The sequence below is a fragment of the Sus scrofa genome, chromosome 13 (assembly GCF_054392235.1).
Source record: "Sus scrofa isolate SSC_HxYL_T2T_F1_AM1 chromosome 13, Sscrofa_HxYL_maternal_Yorkshire_Landrace_v2.0, whole genome shotgun sequence".
In the NCBI taxonomy this organism is placed as follows: domain Eukaryota; kingdom Metazoa; phylum Chordata; class Mammalia; order Artiodactyla; family Suidae; genus Sus; species Sus scrofa.
The window spans coordinates 26736747-26759169 of NC_139395.1; the positions used below are offsets into that span (position 1 = coordinate 26736747).

Below are 22423 nucleotides of genomic sequence, written 5' to 3' on the forward strand. Positions count from 1 at the left end.
AATTAAGGAAATTATGGAAATATCTTAGAATTCCTATGACTATTCTCATGAAAAAGATTCTAGTGAAACAGTCTGATAAGAGTGAGTGGTCTGTGAAGATTACCTCTAATAAAAATGACAAATGGAAAATTTTACATTGTAGGCACCCTTGCAAACATCTTTCCCTATGATTGGTAGTTATCAAAATGAAATGATACTAAGAAATTAAGTGGCTGTGCAATATACAGTGGCAGGGTATTAGAATTAAAAGGAGTTTGAAAGATTGTCTAACCCAGCTGCTTATTTTACAGATCAAATAGAACCCTGTGGAGATGAAGGGACTTGCCTGAGGACCCATGCCTGGTGAGTAAAGAAATTAAGGAATAAAGAAATTCAAACCATAAGCAAATATTAACATATTAAAAACTGAAGTAATTTAAATATCTAAAACATCATGAAAGTTTCCTTATATAATCTGATGCCTCAGATATAATTACAGTTTGACATATGATCTTTGAAAGTATTTTTGTATGTATATACATAGACGCAAAGGTTAACTTTTTTCCAAAAATGGAGCATTACCTCTTTATATATAAATTATTCTATGAATTGTTCTTTTACATATCTCTTGTATAGACAGTCTTATTTTCTCTAAGCTAACATGTAGATGGAATAGAGCAGAGGCTGGGAAACCTTTTCTGGAAAGGGACAAATACTAAATATTTCAGGCTTTGTGGACACAGTGTCTGTCACAACTACTCAGTTTTGCTGTTCTGGTGAAAAAGCACCCCAAGACAGTACATAAACAATTGGGTGTGACTGTGTTCCAATAAAACTATTTATAAAGACAAGCAGCAGGAAACATTTGTGCTACAGATAATAGTTTTCTAACTCCTGAAAGACAGAAAAAGGAAAAAAGTTAAGCTGTTTTAGCAAACCATGATGTTTGATGAGGAAACATCATGAATATCCTGGCTATAGAGAGAAGGGAACTGAGTTCCCGTTTCCATTATTAGATGTGACCTTTGAGGAGGCAGATAGGCTCACTGGCCTCACAGGTAAAGTGTGGGCACGAAGACCCAGATTGCAGAGTTATTTTGAAAACTAAGTGAAATGATTTATGTAATTCTTGGTTAGTATATGAGAAAATTCTCCTCCCGCAATGATGCAGAATTTTTTGCTCATGTAGCTGAAGCACTTGGGCAAGGAAGAATTGCCCAAATTTACTGATATCTCAAGAAGTCCAGGACGCTTATCATGTAAATCCCCTTAAAAGCCCTGTTCTCAAACTGTTGGCAAAGTCTGGGTAAACATGACTATACCAGAAGGACCCTGAGATTTCCTGAGAAAGGATTAACGTGCTTTGCATGGAATTTTGCAATAAAGGAAACACTATAGTTTAATTCATAGTGATTTAAGAAGATGGAAGATTTTTGAGAGGGGAAATCTAATTATAGAGAAAATAAAATTTCATTTACCAATCATTTCCTTCATTATTCATTATTTTTATTGGGAAGATAAGTATGTACAAGGAAAAGGAAAGAAAAACATATTAAAGTGTACTAGGAAAAAATAAGGAATTAATGTACTGCTACTTACCTATAAATTTCTCATATTATAATCATATTTAATTTATCTTTAAGTGAACCTTTTGGGTAAGTTCAAGTGGGTATTTTAAAATAGAATTCCTATTGCAGTTCCAAATAACTTCATTGCTTTTTCTAATTCATTTGGAATTTAATGTATTTTTATGACATGATAAATTTGTTTTGTTCTCTGTTTGATGTAGTTTCATCCAGTTGAATACTTTAAGATTGAATGTAACTTTCTTCTGTCTTGTATTGTTATTTTTCTTGTTTTTTTTTTAACTCAAAGCTAGCTTTTGTCCAAATTTCAATGTAAATTGGAATAATTCTAGTAATTTATTGTTCCAGTTTATATTCTGGAGAACAAAGCATTTTATACTAATTAAGTGTTACTAATAATGACAATGGCATACGATATAGGGAAAAAATAGTTAAGTAGTTCAAGTTGATATAATATTCATTTGTGAGAATAAGTATGTGGATATAGTCAGGACATTTTTTGTCTTTTTTTTTTTTTTGGCCATTTTCTTGGGCCGCTCCCACGGCATATGGAGGTTTCCAGCCTAGGGGTCGAATCGAAGCTGTAGCCACCAGCCTACACCAGAGCCACAGCAATACCAGATCTGACCCGCGTCTGCAACCTATACCACGGCTCACGGCAACGCTGGATCCTTAACCCACTGAGCAAGGCCAGGGACCGAACCTGCAACCTCATGGTTCTTAGTCGGATTCATTCACCACTGAGCCATGACGGGAACTCCAGTCAGGACATTTTTAAAATTGAAGAATTCACAGTTGAGTTTGAAATGCAACACACCCTTCTGTTAGCCGCAGAAGTTTTCCCAGCAATGGGATCTACACCAGTGGTGGTACCAGTAATGATTTAAGTCATTTTAGCTCCTATAATGAGGACATTATTTTATTTTCCTTCTACTCATCCTCCAAAACTTCTGATTCTCTTGGTAAGAATAGCTATGTAGGACTTCCCGTGTGGCTCACAACAAGAATGGCTATGTAATGGTATTGCATCCTCTGCAGCAATTTTAAAAAAGAGATCAGTCTTGAGACTCAGACCTATTCTGAGGTCACAGAATCTAACCAGGAAGCAATTACACTGGCTTTTTTCCCCCCATCCTTTTTATTTTTACAGCTTATATTCTATTTGAGGTAAATGAAGCTGATTTATCACTTATAGGTGTGTTCTAATTTGTCCATCTTAATTAAACATATTTATTCAGATAAAAAACAAAACAAAAAAGTATGCTGACCTAAATAAAAATAATACATACAGAGTAAAAATTGCTTAACCAAAGGCAAAATTTGTGCCAGTGAAATCTGAATAGCAGAAGTTTAAGAAACAATAGCAAGACTATAGTAGTCATAAAATATTAGAACTCATAGACAATTATTCCACAAATGAAGAAGCTTAGACCCTGAGAGCTTGGGGCCTTGAACAGGGTCATATTCAGGCTCAGCTTCAAGGAAAGAGGAGTGTTCATAAACCTTTTTACTCCACATCACTAAGAGGTCTCAGAGGGTGTGATTTGGGTGAGCTGAACCAGAATTAACAGTTCCTATGTGACTTTGCAAGACTCAACTAGTGGGTAGTTCCCTTGGTATCCATGATACTAGTGGGTTCTATTCCTGGCCTTGCTCAGTGGATTGGGGATCCTGCACTACAGTGAGCTGTGGTATAGGTCACAGACGTGGCTCAGATCCCATGTTGCTGTGGCTGTAGTGTAGGTCGGCAGCTATAGCTCTGATTCAACCCCTAGCCTGGGAACTTCCATGTTCCCTGGGTGCAGCCATAAAAAGACAAAAAATTTTTAAAGACTCATATTAGTGAAAACTGTGATGATCGAATTTCTGGTTGCAGTTGCGTGTTCTTGAACTTTGGCTGTCAAGGACACCATAGAGCTAGAGGGAAGGGATTATGAAAAGGCAGGAGGGAAGAGAAGACCTATCTTGCCTTTTTGTAAATGCCAAAGCTAATTTCAGTGATTGCCTTAGCGATATAACGATAACCAAGATTAAAGCAAGCAGGCATCCACTTTAGGATATGAGTGCTAGAATTTTAGATTTCATTATAAGATTGCCATTTCAACACAATAGTAATATAATGGCAATGGATTTCCATTTTTTCTCCATTTCTGTTGAAATATTATCTCATAAATATACTTTGATACAAAAGAGATCTCTCAATTTCACGAGAGCTCCAGAGCTCTATTTTATTCTTATGCTGACTTATCCCCAAAATATCTTTTTGATGTACAGCTTCAATATTCTTGCCAATGTCCATGACATCAGCAATCAAAAATGGCATTATTTTTAGTGTTTTTTTTTTTTTCCACATTCGGTGATAGGCTATTTAAGAAAGGGTTCCTACTTTTACTGTTCACTAAATCATGTCTATAATATTATCAAGGGATATTTATGACCCATGTAGCTAATTGTTCCAAGAAGGGAAATATATAGCATCTACTGGAAGGAGAAAACTTTACCCAGTGCTTATCTAAAAGGTACTTAAAGCACATGGAAGAGAACTAACACCTTCATACATTTAGTATTTCTTGCACTAGAAGAAAGTGTTGTTTTCCAAAATTCTATTTAAGAAACTGAGGTTCTAAGGCCACATAGCTAGAAAGAGCTCTGCATCACTCTTTCCCACTACACTTACAGGTCCACAAATTGAACTCCAGACCACTTACATATCAGCCTTCCCAGATCTCAGAAATGAAGTATTTTAGTCACTGAGACTCTGAATTACAAAGGCGGTGGGCAAAGGTCAATCAATAATCAATGAGGTTCATGTAGTTGAAGAACATAGGAAAAGCATAAATTGGTTAAGTACACCTGATTGTATGCACCATTCTAGAACTTTTTTTTCCAGTTTCTGGAGTCACTCCTACATTATTGTGAAGTCTTTTTTAAAAAAATTATTTTAGTTATTACAACCCTTGCAGAGAATCTAAGATTCCCCTGGTTTGCATAAAATTTATTTCTATACCAAATAGTGCTTTAGTGAACCTTGAGCTCTGTAAAATATTGGCATTGAAGAACCAGTTATTGGGTTAATAACTATTCTTTTCACCTAGATGGTCCATTTAAAAGAAAACAAGATATTTTATGGTAACACTGCTGCAATAAAATAAGCAAATCTTTGCAGTACACAAGCAGCTCTGGCTATAACGAGTAACAATAGTTTTAAACAGACTCAAGCATTAGAAGTATTTTCCATAGATGTGCTACATATTGAACTAAAGTTTTCCATTATACTCATGAACATTTAACAAACATAACCCAAATATAGACCTGAAACATGACTGCTCCACTCAAAGCATGATCAGAATTCATGGCTGCTTTCCTTGCCACCGTGGACAGAGACTAAAAGTTCTTCAAATAAATGTGCAGTTAGGTCATATTTGGTACTATATCTTAGAATCAAGGATGTGAATCTCTTACACTGATGCAGCTCACATGGGCTAAACACAACGAATAACATCAAAGAGGCTGACTCAGGGCTGGAAGCTGTTGGTGACCTTGGCTCTGCCTCAAGAAGGAGGAAGCCTCCTGCTGCCTGTCACACCTCCTTCCTGGTTTTAACACTTGATGGCCCTTGAGATGGCTTTGTAGCCTCACTATTTTTTTTTTTTTCTAACCAACAAAGGGAGAATTTTTTTAAAAAGAAAGAAATATGTACTCCTTTCTTCTACAATCCATTAGCTAGAAGAGAAATGTGCTCTTCCCCACTGCCCACACCTGGTCCTCCAGCAGAATGCAAGAAAGGAAGACAGACAGTGCCAGCATACAGAAGAAACAGGGTTTTTCTGAATGACCCAGCGTTCCCTTATTACTATAATGTTTAAAGAAGCTGCTGCCTTTTCATTTTAATGTGAGAGACATAATTTTCCTGTTGTTTTCCAAGCCTGTCAGATAACAGACAAATTGCCTTTGATAAAAACATGCTTTCAATTTCTCCAATGTAATATTCAATTTTCATTTTCATAAGGGGTTGCTTATTTTGATGGCTTGAATTGCTTGACTAGGATGTCAGTGTCTAGATCTCATCAGTAAAGATTACAGTCTGAGTTATAATTCAGGAGAGCATATGTTAAGATCAAATTTATTATCTACAAATACTTTTCTGTGTTTAATTCTTGAAAATCAGGAGTGACAGGCCATTTGAGTAAATAATTTCTCTTTGTCCTATTTCTGCCTAAAAGTCACTTAGAAACAAAGGCCATTGGATAACTGCTTCTTGAAGAATTTGGGCAATACTTTTATTGAAGAAAAATGTGTTCTAACTCCTAGGATTCCAGCTCCTAGAATTTCTGCTAGAAATCCATATTCCTCTTTTTCATTTCACTACCCTGCCTCTGTATGTGTGTGTCTAATACATACAACCTTTTCTCTCTTTTTTGCCCTATGAATACATAAAGGCAGACCTCAAAAGAAATTTAATGTTAAAAATTCCCAATTATAAAAGTAGTATGTGTACTTTGTAGAAAACTCTGATAATACAAAAAAAGAAAGAAAAAGAAAAAAATCATCTATGTTAACTCCCATGTATTTTTTTTTTTTTTTGGCCTCTTCTTATTTAAGAGATTATCCTGTAAAAAGTTGTTCTGTCAATCAGCTATCTTTGTTCATCTGTCAAGGCAGAGTGACTTAGCACCTCAGTGTGTGGACTGATGCTGTGCCTTCTGCCCCCAAACCCATCCCTCCCCAGTTGCAGTCAACAGTTGAACACATGGTGAACCCAGACTACATGCCAGATGTTATACCAAACACTGAAGACACATAGCTGGGTAATACACGGGTCCTAACTGGCAAACATAGACAGACACCTAATTACTAAGGAAGTGCCCAGAAAGAGTGTAGTTAACCCTGAATGCACATCTGGAAAAGGCAAGCATTCCACAGGATTGTAGAGGGAGACGTCCACCTGGAGTGACCATCTGAGTGTTCTTGGTACTCTAACTACAGGCAGAGGAGAATGATGTTGCCTAAGAGAGCATAAAGAAGAGATGTAAGCACAGGATCAAACCAATCACAGTGTTTTATCATTGGCAAGAGGAGATGGTCTTGAACGAGAGATTAAAAAGAAACAGAGACGTAGATGGAAAACCAAAGTCTGTGGACCCAAGAAGAGAACGTTTCAATATGGAGAAAGTGGTCCATCGGGTCAAGTATTGTTTGTTAATATAAGGTCTGAAAGATACTCATTGGTTTAGCAACGTAAATGGTATTAGTCACACTGACTTTTCCTCTTCTATGTTTTTGTGGTAGTTTTTTTGCTCTTGATGTTTTGTGATGTGATATAAGAAAGAAACCAGAAAGGAATGGATGCAGAGGTGTTGGCAACATTTCTAAGTGCCTTTTATCACATTATAACATTTTAATGTAATTATTTGGTTACAGTTCTGATGTTTTCATTACTTAAAATGTGGGTTCCTTATTGCATTGACTGCCTTAGCTCTGATAGCCCAGTGTCTTTATGAACCCTGTAAACTGTTCGGCAAATATTTGAATGATGAATAGGACTTTCGGCTCAAACCTCCTTCTCCTACTGTGCTTGCACTGGTCTTTGATTCCTCCCTTTGCCTTGTTCATAATGCCTGATAGGCTGCCAGGTGAGCTCTGCTTTTCTAGGACATCTTGAACGTCTTGGCTTTTGGCTAGTGACAAATTAACTCCCCTTCCTCCAGGAAATTAAATCTTCAGTTAAACTTAAATGTTAATATTCCTAATATCCTTGCTCCACTCCTCACGACCCTTCCTCTCCCATCCCCTCCCCCTCCCTGTGAGTGTGTCTCCTTCCTCCCCCGCCCCTCCCCATCTGTGCAGGTGTATTTCCCTGTCTTCCTCCCTTTCCCCTCCCCTTCTGTGGGAGTGCATCTCCCTCTCTCCCTCCCCCTTCCCCCTCTGTCTCTCTCTCCCCCCCTCCTTTTCCCCTCCCCCTCTGTAAATACCTCTCTCCCTTCTCCTCCCCCTCCCTTCCCCACTCTGCATATCTCCCCCTCCCCCTCTGTGGGAGTGAGTCTCCCCTTTCCCTTCCCTCCTGCTCCCCCCTCCCCCATGTGAATACCTCCTCCCTCCTTCCCGCTGTCCTTCCCGCTCTCTCCTTTTTAACTCCTCTTTCTCCCTCATCATCTTCTCTCCCATCTTTACCTTTTTCTGAGAAACCCAGTGTCACTTTGACCCAGAACTTACAGGTTGTAGAGGCAGAGAAGAATCACCACTACCACACATATCCCACGAAGAGATATTTGAAAGATAGCTTTTGGAGAAAAAGCAGATTGACACAAAAACTGAGAACAGATATTAAAGAGGTAAAATCTGATGAAAACCTAGATTAGATGAAAAGGCTTACATGACCGAATGATGAAGACTCTGAGTCCTCCGTGAGTCTCTTGGCTAATGACACCAAGAGAAAATTAACACAAGTTAGGAAATGGGGTTTTGGCCTTTGCGTCTTCCTCTGGCTGTGATGATCTGTTAATCCTTGGATGCCCATTAACTAAAGCACTCTTCTGGGCTTCTAGTCCTGCGGTGCAGCCCCTCTGCCAGAGCACCACCCGGGCCACTGAAGGATGAATCTGATTGAGATAAGAAGTGCCATCCATAACGGAGCCCTCATCCATGAGGCAGCAGCCCTTATGTGATGCTCACGGGAGGAGCAGCTTATCTCCAGGATGGCCAATTCTTTACAGTTAGTATCAGAAATGAGCCTATCAATCAGACACAGGAGACTTTTAAAGGGGCACCAGGGCCATAAACTTTATGAAAAAGGCTAGAGACTGCATTCAGCCCTCAAGCAGATACACAATTACCCTAAACCCAGTTCAGGGCAGGGAGACTAAATCTTTAAAAAAAAGTGAGAATCCCCACACTCAGCACAGCTTTTAGAAGCTAAGAGGTAAGAGATGGCAGTTGTCAGACAAAGCTTTCCTCCATTAGGTATGCAAAGAAAAGAAGAAGAGTAAGGAAGAAAGAAAGAAATGGTTGAAAGAGAGAAGGGAAGCAAGAAATTAAGCTGAAATCAGAAGGGGAGAAAAAAGAGAAACCAGAAAGATTTTTTTAGAGTCTGTAAATACTTGCCTGCTTATGAGATAAAGTCATTGATATTGAGGAGACTTGAAAATACCATTGATTTATTCACTGTAAGCAGAAGTTAGAGAAAAATCTCATTTTCATGAGCCTTCCTTCCTATCACTCAGTTCCCTGGTGACACAAAAAGTAAACCTTTTCTAAGGGCTTTCTCAGACAGTTTGACATTTTGTTGAATTAACTGGCATATATTGTATTGGATTTATATGCTGTATCTTTCCACTGAAGCAAGGAATGTTTTTATATTGAATACATTTCTGAGGGCACTGAGAGAACCCTGGAAACTTCTTGGGGGTAATCTTGCTTCTAATGCCAGCCTTGGAAAACATTCTCCAGTCTCATCACCCTCTTGCCTGGAAATAAACGGTGAGACCATTGTAAATCTCAGCAGGATTGTTCTGTGACATCCTCAATGTGTCCCCGGAGGCTCCCTGAGAATATACTGTCTGAATGTTTTATCTGGTAGATTTTAAGAACATCCGAAATTTGGGGGGAAAAGTATAAGGAGTGAAAGTTAGATGAATAAGGTATCCTTATGCTAGGATAACTGAGTCTATTTTGACCTGTTAGTGGCGAGTATTCCACCTATTGATGTTGAGCCACAAAATGAACAGTATGTTCTGTAGTGGCGAAGCTCTTGCCAGCCAACTACTGGTATGAATGACTCGGGGAGGCCGAGGTGTGACCAGAGATTCTTGGGCGGCTGCAACAAAGTTTCACAAACTGGGTGGCATGGAAATTTATCCTCTCACAGTCCTACAGACTAGACCATGGAAATCAAGGTGTCGGCAGAGCCTTGCTGAAACCTAGAGGGGATAGCTTGCCTCTTCTTAGCTTCTTGTTCTCAGCCAGCAGTTTTTGGCATTGCTTGGCTTGGGGCTGCCTAACTCCAGTCTCTGTCTTGACCATCCCAGGGTTCTCTCACATGGCCATCTTCTTATAAATCACCAGGCATATGGATTAGAGGCCCGTCCTAGTCTACTGTGATCTTAACTAATTGCATCTACAAATTTCCAAATGAAGCCACATTCAGACATTAAGACATCAATAAATATTCTTTTGGGGGGTGAAGTGGGGTGGGGGCGTAATTTAATCCATAACAGTTGACTACGAGAGATGTTTGTTTGAAATCTTACATGTCTAATTCAATTCCGTATACACTTAACTGGAAATCCATGGTATTGAAGACTATAGGTGCTGTTGAATTACCTGAGATTATTAGACTAAGACACTCCCTTCACCTCCAGGTACCTCTAGGTACCTCAGTACAGCAGTATTCCATTCTTAAAGATCTTTTAGATAGAGATATAATTATATAAAAATTTTAGGATTTAAAATATACAGGACAACAGGATGCAGCCATGATGAATAATAATAGTAGCACAAAAATATTTGTCAAGCATAATTCTAAGTGTTGTGCATTCATTTAACTTTCACAGCAGTCCTATGCAGTAAGTACAGTATAAGGCACCTCTCACATGATTAAAAGGGTAAAAGAAGACTGTAAGATCAAGTGTAAAGAGGGGCATTGCTGAAATATACTTTTTAGCCTAAGGTGATGAAAAATAAAGTATATGTGGAACATTTTGGTAAAAAAAAAAAAAAAAAAAAAAAACGAAAACTCAAAAAAACAAAGAAAAACACCTCAGAGTGCTTAATGTCTCCAATGCTTTTGGAACCTACTATTTTTAAGGAAATCATGCTGAGTGGCATCCATGACTTGGAAAATACAAGCAGGCCCATATAGAACAAGCTGTCTCTTACCTTTGCTGTGAAGATGCTCTTCTCTTGAAAACGTCTTGTTTTTATGTTGATCTTCCCTGCTGAAAGGCCTTGTGATGATGTGTACCAAAAGCCCTTGTGGTTTTCTGAACTTTCCCAATGCCCACTGTTGCCTCAAAAGTTTGCAAACTAAAATATCTTAACTTTTAAAATTTAGAAAAAAGCTATTTTCAACAACTGTTATGGATGCAAGTTCATGTGTCTTACGCACAGTGAGGCCAAACCAACATGTTGGAGTTTTGGAGTTTGAAGCAGAGAAATGTTTATTGAAGGGCCCAGCTAGGAGATGGGTGGCTTGTGCCCCCCCAAAATCCTGAACTCCTTGAAGGGTTTCAGCAAAGCACTCTTAAAGTCAAAGTGAGCAGTGTGGTTGGTTGCTGCAAATTGCCTGTGGGAATCCTTTGTTCTTACAGGTCATCCTTTGTCCATGTAGGTCAGTTACCATGTTCCTGTAAACTTCCAACAAGACAGATATTATTCTCAGTTCTGCAACTTTTTATCTCTATATGAATGAACCTTAAAGTTCAGAGCCCTAAGAATAGGCTATATTCTTGCCTGTATATTTCAGGCTATAGGAAACATTCTTATACAAAAGGTACAGAGCCAGCAAGACTAAATACAGGCAACAGAAAAGATCTAATATGGTGTCAGATTTGTTCTTTTCTATTACATAACCAAGACATTTCATCACACACTAGGCAGTTTAGCATATCACTACAAAAGAATAAGGAGGATGTTTTTGAAAATGGGAAATAAGGACCCATTTTGGAGAGTCAATAGCTTCCTTTTGAAAGCAGTCTCCTTGCTGTGTAGACCCTGTGCTCTTCCTTGGTAAATGTGAGAGTTCAATCTAGAACTCCATGGATTAGTAGACTATCCAGTCACTGGAGCGAGAGCCTAAAAAGATTTGAAGTGAAATAAGGAATGACTCCTTTCAGAAGTAAGACTCTATCTCTGAGGAGCACAAGTGAAACACTTCAGAGTGATGTTTTATAACATCTTAAGAAACTCAGATTTGTAGATGCAAAGAACGGGACAAATGCCATTTGGAGGCCAAGATGCTGACATAGATAAATTCTCATTGTTTCCTTGAAGTTCAGCAGACACAGACATGACTTCCAGTAGCTTAAAAGGGGATTCAGCTTATACTGACTTCTCTCTCTCTGTCTCTTTTTAATCATTTGAGTACTGGCCTTCCTTTCTCCAGAGGTAGTAGGGAAAGCTGAATGATTAAGATTCCCCAGGATAAGAGTTTCAAAGTCAAATATCTACAGGAAGCAGGGAAGTGATGTGATGCCTGAAATAGTCTGGAAGTAATATGAAGGGAATACCAGAGTCATAATGAATCAGAGAAGCTGAAAAGGGGTAGCAGGACTGGTGCTAGGTGAGAACACAGGCTTGGTGTTGTCAGGTGTGCTGATGTTTCTCTCACCTCTCTCTCAGTGTGTGATTACTCTTTGTAAAACACCATGCAGGTCAGTGGACTGTAATCGCTATCTTAAAATCTTGTCCCAGTGTTGCATCTCAAAACACTAGTTCTGAAAGAGTGAAAGCCATCCAGAATAGGTCCCATGGTCATGGCAGTTAGAAAAACACTGGGTTAGCAGAGTTAATTGGGCTTCTTTATGACAGGGCTTCTCAGAAACTTAAGTATGTTACTTACAAAGTGAACCTCCAAGAGTAAGCTTAGGGTACAAAGCATTTCCCAAACTCATTTGACTCTTGGACCTCCTTTCTGTGGATGCTTCATCAAAGTACTTTGGAAAACCATCTGCAATTTACTCTGCAGTAAATAATGTGAGTGTCCTTCCTGGAAGTGAAAATCCAAGATGAAAAGTAGATGTTGAAAATAAACAAAGAGCCTGGCTAGAATAAGGATGCCTGTGAGTGACCGTTAATGCAAGTCTCTGAGCCTGACTCCCAGTGAGGCCAAACAAACTGAAACATTGGAGTTTGGAGAACAGAGAGGTTTATTGCAGGGCCATGCAAAGAAATAGGTGGCTTGTGCCCCCCAAATATCATGAACTCCACAAACCAAAATTGCAAAGCCTTTTTAAAGGCCAGGTGAGAGAGGGGCGTGCTTAGTTGTTGCAAACTTCCTGGTGTAGAAATCCTTTGTTCTTGTAGCTGCACACAGAGGTCAGGTCACAATGTCCTACAAACCTCCAACAAGACACATGTTATACTTCAGGGAGGATCTAAAGCAGAGGATATGGGGGAAGGACCAGGGAAGGCCCCATAGTGTCCTGCTCAGTTATGACTTTGGCAAATTGGAAACCATGATTTCAGTGTGTGGAGTTGGAAGCACTTGCAATTTTTTTTTCATCAACTACATTGTGAATTGAACATTCTTATCATTCATGGAGTGTTTGGATTTTCAAGTTTTGAGAGTGAAACGAGATGATAATATCTAGGGATGTCTTATAAAATATTCTATTTCTCAGTATATGACCACATCTTGACTTGGTATTTATTCATTCATTTAACAAATATTTTTCACATACCTACTATGTGCCAGGGAATACATCAAGCACTGAGTATGGGATTAAATCACTAGTCTTAGCTAACACCAGTTCTAACCTGAACCTGGGGATCAAATAAAAAAGTATTTTCAATTCACAATTAGTCATTATGGAAAGTTGCTAACATAACCCTCTCCATGAGGGTTCTTCTGACATTTCGAACAGGAATTTGTTAATCTGCAGCCATTTGCAGAGTCCTATGACCTGACTTGTTTTGCAGTTGCAGAGGTAGCTAGCTACAGACAGCATTTGCTTCCCTGTCACATACTGAAAATCAAAACGATGAGCGTGTGTTCGTTTCAACCTGGGCAATAATAGCTGCTGACAATTAAGAATATCATTGCTATTTCCTGTTCATCCTAGCAGTTCTCTCTTTGCACTGTTCTTTGTTCCTCCTAGTGCCATTCTCTAGACTTTCATAAATATTAATGACCCATCTCTAAAAAGTTATCTTTGACCCTTCCAACTAGAAGTGAACATCACCCTTTGAAGCCCACTACTTCCACCTGTAACTTTCTTATGGTTTTTACTATTTCTCTCTTAAATAAATATTTTAATTCAATAATTATATATTTGAGACCTATTATGTGTACTCAACAACTGACAGTTGCAGATGAAGTAGACACTTGTAATGACTTGTAACCTAGTATGTATTTGAATGTCTTCCCTCTGCTTAATTTAAGCTGCAGGATCATTGAGTTCTGCATCTCATTTTATGTATACGGAGTCAGTGGCTTGTACATATTTGCCAAATAGTTCACTAAACGTGGGTTGATTTTTCTCAGTAGTTCTCAATCTTAGTTTTCAATCCCATCATTTGATGATGCTTCAACAAAGAAGTTTCATTTTTCTGAAAGTAATAGTCCATTCCATTTGGAAACACTGTTGACTTCCTCTCTTCATTGTTCTAATTTCAGTTCTATTTCCAGATAAAACCTTCCTTCCTCCTTAACCATTGGGCACAGAAACCGTGTAACACAGTCTAAGCTGCAGATGTGGGGTTCTTCCAAGAATTCAGCAAGTGCTTGCCACTTGACAAGAAAATTACAACTCAATTAGAGTGTGTCTCCTCGCGTTTTTATCCTTCAGTCGCTAAGCTTGCTTTCCCATGCAGATCCAGCTCTCCTCTCCTCTACCTCATCTTTCTCTGTTAATGAAAATTGTCCTTCAATCTCTGTTTATCCTTTAGCCAACCAACTAGTTTCAGTGGCAGCGTTATGGTTGCAGCCTACAGAAACCTTTTCAGTGTAGTAATTTAGCTGTCAGTCTGAAAGTGGTGAAGCAGCAGGAAGATGGATGCTGAGCCTGGGGCATGCCTGAGCAGGTATCCTGCATGTTTCTACTTGGATGTGCACTTATTAAAGTAGATAGAAAAATGTTTGCCCTTATTTCTCTTGGCGATTTACTGCATAATAGCTAGGGAAAAAATATTTTTACTGGAACTCTGCTAATTACGAAGAACCTTCCTATTGTCCATAGAGAGAATGGAGATAGAAGGTGACGATCATTTAGTGAGAGAATTGTTCTCAAATAAAAACCGTAAAAGCAAATGACTATAACATTTGTTAGAGATCCCCTGATACCAAGTTATATCAACATGCTGTTTTGGAATGATTTGGCCGTGGAAAGAGTATGAATGTGGGAGCTTCTTGTTGAAGAGCTGGTATGCAAAATAATAACTATTTCAGGCCCATCTGCTGATAGATAACCAGGAGCAATCAACAAATTAATAAATTAGCTCTCTTGACACTTTGGTTTGTAGACCAGTAAGTTGGTTATTTGATCATGCCTTTAGATGTCTGAAAGAGGGTGCTTGGAAACTCACAGTCAACATCTGGTCATCAAGCACACGTTTTAAAAATTAATCCTGATACAGCTTATTGCTTTGTATTCGCAATAAACTTTATTAGGATGAAACGGTGTATTCAAGGATTTAAGTCCTCAGTTAAATTAGCAAGCTCATAATTTGGACACTCAGTAGTATCCACAAAAGTAGTTTTGTTTTTCTTTTTCTTTTTTTTTTTAGTTTGGAAGCACTATATATGCCTTATACATTATATGTGTGTATATATGTATTAGTTTATATATATATTATACATACCTTATATATTATATGTAATGGCAATTACTAGAGTTCTGTAGCTATTTTAGACATGAATTTGCCCACATGTAGTTTTCTCCTCTTAAGCACTCTAGTGAATACCAGACTTTACTCTGTCCTGAAATGCCCCATGTGTGTTCATTGCTGAAGTTTTTAGTGAATCAATGGCTCCATGCTCAAGTAGATTTAACAGATTATCTTAATGTATTCCCGTTAGGAAGAGTCATCCTGAATATTTACATATTAACGTTTCTGAGGAGGTCTTGAAATAAATGAAAACTTTTAAAAGTTTTTTTTTTTAATTAAAAAAGAAGTGTTCCACAAACCTACTTAGCCACTGATGTCTTTATCCAAATCAGTTACATGTAGAAAAACAAGAACTCCTCAATCTACTTTGACAAACGTGCAATTAACTTGGTTACCTTACAAACAAGTGCTTCCCATAAGACAGAGGTCCAGAGGGGGTAATTTCCAAGAAAAATCTGGTCCAGTGTGATGGCAGCTGTAAGTGGAATCTTGGTAACCAAGAGCATCAGATCTCTGCTTTTTGCAGTCTTTTAAATCTATGTATGGAAAAAGAGCAACTTCTGTCAGAGACATCTGCTGTATGTCATCTATGGTAAGCCCACTTGGCCTTGGGCCCAAGGAGAAATAAGTTAGTCCTCTTCATATGCTCAAACTCAATATTGATAATTAATATACTCCTCAAACAGAGCGATTTTTTTAGCTTTCTTAAACTATTCCTTATAAACCAAATGCTTTGGAGCAACTTTTTTGTACTTCTATTAATCAAGATAAAATGTGTATAATATATCATATTCTTACAAATAGAATTCAGTGAGTTTTGGCACATAAAAAAATGTACGCAAACAATATCACTATCAAGATATATTTCCATTCCTCTAGAAAATTCTCTCAATTTGATCAGTCTCTTTCCCTCCCCAGTCCAAGTTAACCTGTGTTCTAGTTTCTATTGTCATAGGTTAATTTCGTCTGTTATAAAATTTTATGTAAGTGACTCTACCATTATTTATAGTGATACCTACCTTAGTATAGTATTCTTAGATTCCTCCAAGTCATTGTGTTCCAGTGGTTTTTTTCCATTTTACTGGTAAGGAGTATTCCATGTTATGAATGTGTATTAGTTTGAACGTACATGCATAAGCTCATGGTTCTGTTCCACTGATCTTTGTGTCTGTTTTTATTCCAATAAAATACTGTTTTAATTCCTATAGCCTTGTAATACAGTTTGAAAGCAGGACATATGAAGCCTCCAGTTTTGTTCTTCTTTTTCAAGATTGCTTTGGCTATCTGGAGTCTTCGTGGCTCTATATACATTTTGGGGAGGATTATTTGTCCTGTTTCTATGAAAATTGCCATTTGAATACTGATAGGGATCTCAAATTTGTAGATTTCATATTACATTTTAACAATTAATGCTTAAATCCATGAGCATGGAATATATTTTCATTTATTTGTATCTTCTTCAGTTTATTTCATCTATTTCAACATATAATAGTTTTTGGTTAAGGGTCTTTTATCTCCCTGGTTAAATTTATTCCTAGGTATTTTATTCATTTTGATGCAGTAGTAAGTGGGATTGTTTTATTAATTTTCCTTACTAACAGTACATTATTAGTGTCTAGAAATGTAACTGATTTTTGTATTTTGATTTTGTATCCTGTCACTTCACTGAATTTGCTTATTCTAGAATTTTTCTGATGGAGTCTTTAGGGTTTTCTGTATATAATATGTCATCTGCAAATAGAGGAAATTTTAGTTCTTTGTTTCCAATTTAGTGTCCTTTTATTTGTTTTTCTTACCTAATTGGATAGGACTTTCATTATTATGTTGAATAAAAGTGACAAGAATGAGCATCCTTGTCTTATTCCTAATCTTAGAAGAGAAGCTTTCACTTTTTCACTATTGAGTATGATGTTCACTGTGGGTTTCTCATTATGGCTTTTGTTATACTGAGATAAGTTCCCTCTATACACATTTTGTCAAGAGTTTTTCTCATAAATGGATATTGAATTTTGTCAAATAACTTTTTTGCATCTGTTAAGATGATCATGTAATTTTTAATGTACATTTTTGTTAATGTGGTGTATCACATTAATTGGCTTGCAGATATTGAACCATCCTTACATCTCTGGAATAAATCCCACTTGATTACGGTGTATGATCCTTTTAATTCAGTTTGCTTATATTTTTTTTGAGGATTTTGTACTATGTTCATAAGGAATACTGGCCTGTGATTTTCTTCTCTTGTGTCATTCTTGTCTGGTTTTCGTGTAAGAGTAATACTGGATGTCTAAGATGATTTTTGGAAGCATTCCCTCATCTTCTAATTTTTGGAAGCATTTTATGAATTAGTATTACTTCTTCTTTAAATGATTTTATATTTCACCAGTGATACCATCTACTCCTGGACTTTCCTTGGTTGGGTTTTTCATTACAGATTCAATCTTTTTTACCAGTTAATGTTCTGTTTAGATTTTCTATTTTTTCATGATTCAGTTCTGGCAGTTTGTATGGCTCTAGGAATTAACTCATTTCTTCTGGGTTGTTCAGTTTGTTGGCATGGAAGTGTTCCTTGAATTCTCTTATGATCCTTTGTATTTCTGTGGTTCCAATTGTAACACTTCTTTCATTTCTGATTTTATTTGGGTCCCCTCCATTTTGTGGTGAGTGTAGCTAAAGGTTTGTCTGTTTTATTTATTGTTTCAGAAAACCAGCTCTTAGATTTATTGACATTTTCTATTGTCACCCTAAATGAATGAAATAAATAATTTCATTTATTTCTGTTCTAATATTTGTTTCCTTCTTTAGACTAACTTTGGATTTAGTTTATTCTTCTTTTCTTATTCCTTGAGGTGTAAAGTTAAGTTGTTTGAGATCCTTCTTGTTTCTTTTTTTTTTTTTTTCTGTCTTTTTGCTATTTCTTGGGCCACTCCCGCGGCATATATAGGTTCCCAGCCTAGGGGTCAAATCGGAGCTGTAGCCTCTGGCCTATGCCAGAGCCACAGCAACGCAGGATCCGAGCCATTCTGCAACCTACACCACAGCTCATGGTAATGCCGGATCATTAACCCACTGAGCAAGGGCAGGGACCGAACTCACAACCTCATGGTTCCTAGTCAGATTCGTTAACCACTGCGCCACGACGGGAACTCCCTTCTTGTTTCTTAATGTAGGAATTTATAGCTATGCATTTGTTCCAAAGAACTGATTTTGTTGTATCCCATAAGATTTAGTATGCTGTGTTTCCACTTTCATTTATCTCAAGGTATTTTTTTAATTTTTTCCTTTGATCCATTAATTGTTTAGTATCATTTGTTTAATCTTCATGTATTTGTGAATTTTTAAGTTTTTTTTATTTATAGTGGGTTTCTAGTTTCATATCATTGTGTTTGGAAAGGATGCTTGATATGATTTCAGTCTTTTAAAATTAGTTTAGGTTTATCTTTGGCCTAACATATGATCTATCCTGAACAGTGTCCATGTATGCTTGAGAAGAATGTGCATTCTATTGCTTTTGGATGGAATGTTCGGTAAAATCTAGTAACACCATCTGGCCTAAAGTGTTAATTATATCTAATATTTCCATGTTTTCTGTCTATACGATCTATCTATTACTAAATGTAGACTATCGAGGTACATATTACTGTCTGTTTTTCCCTTCTGATCTGTTAATATTTGCTCTCTTTATATAGGCATTCCTATATTGTGTGCATAAATATTTACAAATGTTAGAGTCTTTTGTTGGATTTAGCACATTATTATTACTTAATTACCTTCTTTGTCTTATATTAGTCTTTGTCTTAACGACTATTTGTCTGTTATAAGCATTGCTACCCCAGCTTTCTTTTGGTTTCCATTTGTGTGGAGTATCTTTTTTCTATCCTGTCACTTTCAGTCTGTGTGTTTCCTTAAAGCTGAAGAAAGTCTTTTGTGGGCAGTGTATAGTTAGGTCTTGTTTTTTAATCTATTCAGCTGCTCTGTCTTTTGATTGGAGAATTTAGTCCATTTAACATGTAAAGTAATTATTGATTGGTATGTATTTACTGCCATTTTATAATTTTTTTTTCTATCTGCTTTGGAATTCTTTTGATCATTTCTTTTGCTTTTTTGTGTGTGATTTAATGACTTTCTGGGTGGTATGCTAAAGTTCCTTTCTCATTCTCATTTATGTATTTGTCATAGGCTTTTGCTTTGCAGTTACCATAAGGCTTACATGAAACATCTTATATTTAAAACAGGCTATTTTATGTTGATAATAACTTAAGCTCAAATATACAACTACATTTTAACTCTACCCTTCCATGTTTTACATTTTTGATGTCACAATTTATGTATTTTGTCTTGTGTCTCCATTAAAATATTAGCATACTTATAGTTATTTTTATTACTTTTATCTTTTAACTTTATACTAGATTTATAAGTATTACCTATCACCACTAGAACATTAAATTATTCTGAATTCAACTATATATTTATTATTACCCATTAAATTTATATGGTCATCTGTTTTTCTTTTACTAATTAGGGCCCTTATGTTTTAGTTTACCAAGTCCCTTTAACATTTCTTGTGAGACCAGTCTAGTGGTGCTGAACTCCTTCAGTTTTTGCTTGTCTGAAAAACTCCTTATCTCTCCTTTAATTCTGAGGGACAACTTTGCTGAGTAGAATATTCTTGGTTGGAAATTTTTTTCTTTCAGCCCTTTTAAAATATTGTGCCACTTCTTTATAGCCTGCACAGTTTCTGCTGTAAAACCTGCTTATAGTCTTACTGAGATTCCCTTATAAATAACAAGTTGCTTTTCTCTTGCTTCTTTTAAGACTCTCTCTTTCTGTTTAACTTATGACTGTTTAATTATAATGTATACTGTTGTAGGTCTCTGTGGATTATCTAATTTGGAACTTTATATGCTTCTTGTACATAGAATTTCCTTCTCAAGGTTAGGAAAGTTTCCAACCATTATTTTTTCATGTAAGTTTTCTACCCCCTTTTCTCTCTTTTCCTTCTGAGACAAATATAATGTAAATATTGGTCTACTTTATGTTGTCCCATAAGTTCTTTAAACAATCTTTTTTTTTATTTCTCTGATTGGATTAATTCCCTGTCCTGTCTTTGAGTTGGCTGACCCTTTCTTTCATATCATCTAGTCTGCTATTGAACCCCTTTATTGAACATTTGAATTCAGGTATTGTGTTCTTCAGCTCTATGATTCCTGTTTGGTCCTTTCTTATATTTTCTATCTTTGTTGAAAAAATTTTCACTTTCTTCATGCATGGTTCTCCTGTCCTTGGGGAGAATCTTTATAACTTTTCTTTTTTTTTTTTTTTTTTTTTCTCTTTTCTAGGGCTGCTCCTGCAGCATATGGAGGTTCCCAGGCTAGGGGTCTAATCGGAGCTGTTGCTGCCGGCCTATGCCAGAGCCACAGCAATGCGGGATCTGAGCCACATCTGTGACCTACATCACAGCTCACAGCAATGCCAGATCCTTAACCCACTGAGCAAGACCAGGGATCAAACCCGCAACCTCATGGTTCCTAGTTGGATTTGTTAACCCCTGCACCATGACAGGAACTCCGTTTATAACTTATTTTGAATTCTTGATCAGAAAGATCACTTATCTTCATTTTATTAAGGTCTTTTTCTGAGGTTTTATCTTGTTCTTTTGTTTGGGACATATTTATCTGTTCCTCTATTTTTCTTGACTCTCTGTTTGATTTCTGTGCATTAGATGGAAATGCATGGAGATCAAACACCTCTCCATCCTTTAAGGAATAGTCTTATGTAGGAGACAAGACTTCATATTTCAACCCTGCCCAAACTTTTGATTTCTTCTCAAACCTTCGTGATTGTTCAAGGAGTTTTCTTTGTTCTTTCTGGCTCCTAATAGTTGAGGGTATACTAAGACCTGTCAATGTCCCAAGGCAGGAGATGTCAGTAGCATCTAGATGCAAGTTAATCAGAAGATGCACTCTTAAGCAGCAGCTATAAAAATGTGTAGATACACCTCTTTCAGGGGAAGATTAGGAGATGGGTTTTTATGTCTGCTTCCTCTGCTCTGAGCCCTGTGGGTATTATTAGTTAAAAATTGGTTATTTCTTTGCTGACATCCCATTGAGCCTGTTACCACAAGCCTCACTGGTCACCAGAGCCAGGCTATCAAGGGATGCATTCTCCAGGCATTAGCCACAAAATCTTGAGGACCAGAAATGTATACAATCTCCTTTCTCAGACACATTGGTATCCTGGAGTGTGGCAGAGGGTAAATGTGAAGATTGTGCCAGCTGGCATCCCCCATCTCTGAAAAGGGTTTCAGTTGACTCCTGGATGTGTGTTAAATTAGAAGCCTGCCTCTCAGGCCACATCTTTTAAGATAAGCAAATAGGCTTTTTTCAGGCAAAGACAACTGGACCTTTCTATCTGCTGTCTACACTGAGTCCCAGAGAAATAGTGGTTAGGAATTCTTTCTCCATTTATTTACAGTTCTTTAGGACCCACAAACATAAGCCCCACCCATAGAGCCCCAGAAGCATATGATCAAGTTGGGGAGGGAGTTCCCTGGATGGCAGCTGCAAAAACTGGAACACCAGACATGTTCACAAGATCCTTTTTGGGAGATATCAGCAACTTGGAGCAAGGCTGAGGGAGAACATGAAGATGGCATCTGCCACTCTCTGCAGTCTGAAGAAGATTATAATTGGTCCCTAATGTGTTAAATGAGAAACCTACTCCTCAGACCAAAGCTATTAAGATAAACCAATAGACTTTTATCTTTGAAAGCCTGAGTGTGTTTTAGTTTGCAGCCTCTGCACTAGATCCTGAGGGCTTCACCACAATGAGTCCATGCAAGCCTTTTAGGAACCATCTCTTAGTTTACCTGTAGTCTTGCATGGTTTGTGGATGCAAGGCTTTCAAAGCTAGGTGTTTTCAGAGTCTGTCTCTCAGGTGGAAGTTTTAAAATTTGAACACCAGATGTCAGGTCCAAACCCTTCATTCTTCAGAGAGAAGCTAGGAGTTTTGTGTCACTGTACCAGGGGTAGAATTTATGGCAAGACTATGTCTTGGGCTCTTCCCTCTATTTCAGTATGAGTTTTTCCTAATTTTCACAATGCACAGGAATCACTCTTTCTGAATTTCTATCAGAGGGAATTGTTTTGCTTGTAGCAGTAGGTTTGATGTGCTTTGGGAGTAGGTGAGTTCAAAAGCCTCCTACATCTCAATCTTGGACTAGAATCTTTCATATTACTCTGTATCATTATGAATTATCCCTCTCTGCCCCTGATAATACTCTTTTTCTTAAAGTTTACTTTGCTGATATTTATGTA

The 22423-nt window shown here is 37.4% G+C and overlaps 1 protein-coding gene across 11 annotated transcripts in view; it reads left to right on the plus strand.

Moving 5' to 3' along the window:
- Positions 1 to 22423, plus strand: part of RARB (retinoic acid receptor beta) — a 787370-nt gene that overhangs the window by 245855 nt on the left and 519092 nt on the right. For 10 of the 11 annotated variants that reach the window (XM_084987265.1, XM_084987271.1, XM_084987268.1 and 7 more), the window contains one exon: positions 291 to 342. The gene's annotated coding sequence lies outside the window, so the exon portion shown is untranslated. Of the gene's footprint in view, positions 1 to 241; positions 343 to 22423 lie in introns of all 11 variants that reach the window. The other variant, XM_084987264.1, reaches the window with a different exon arrangement.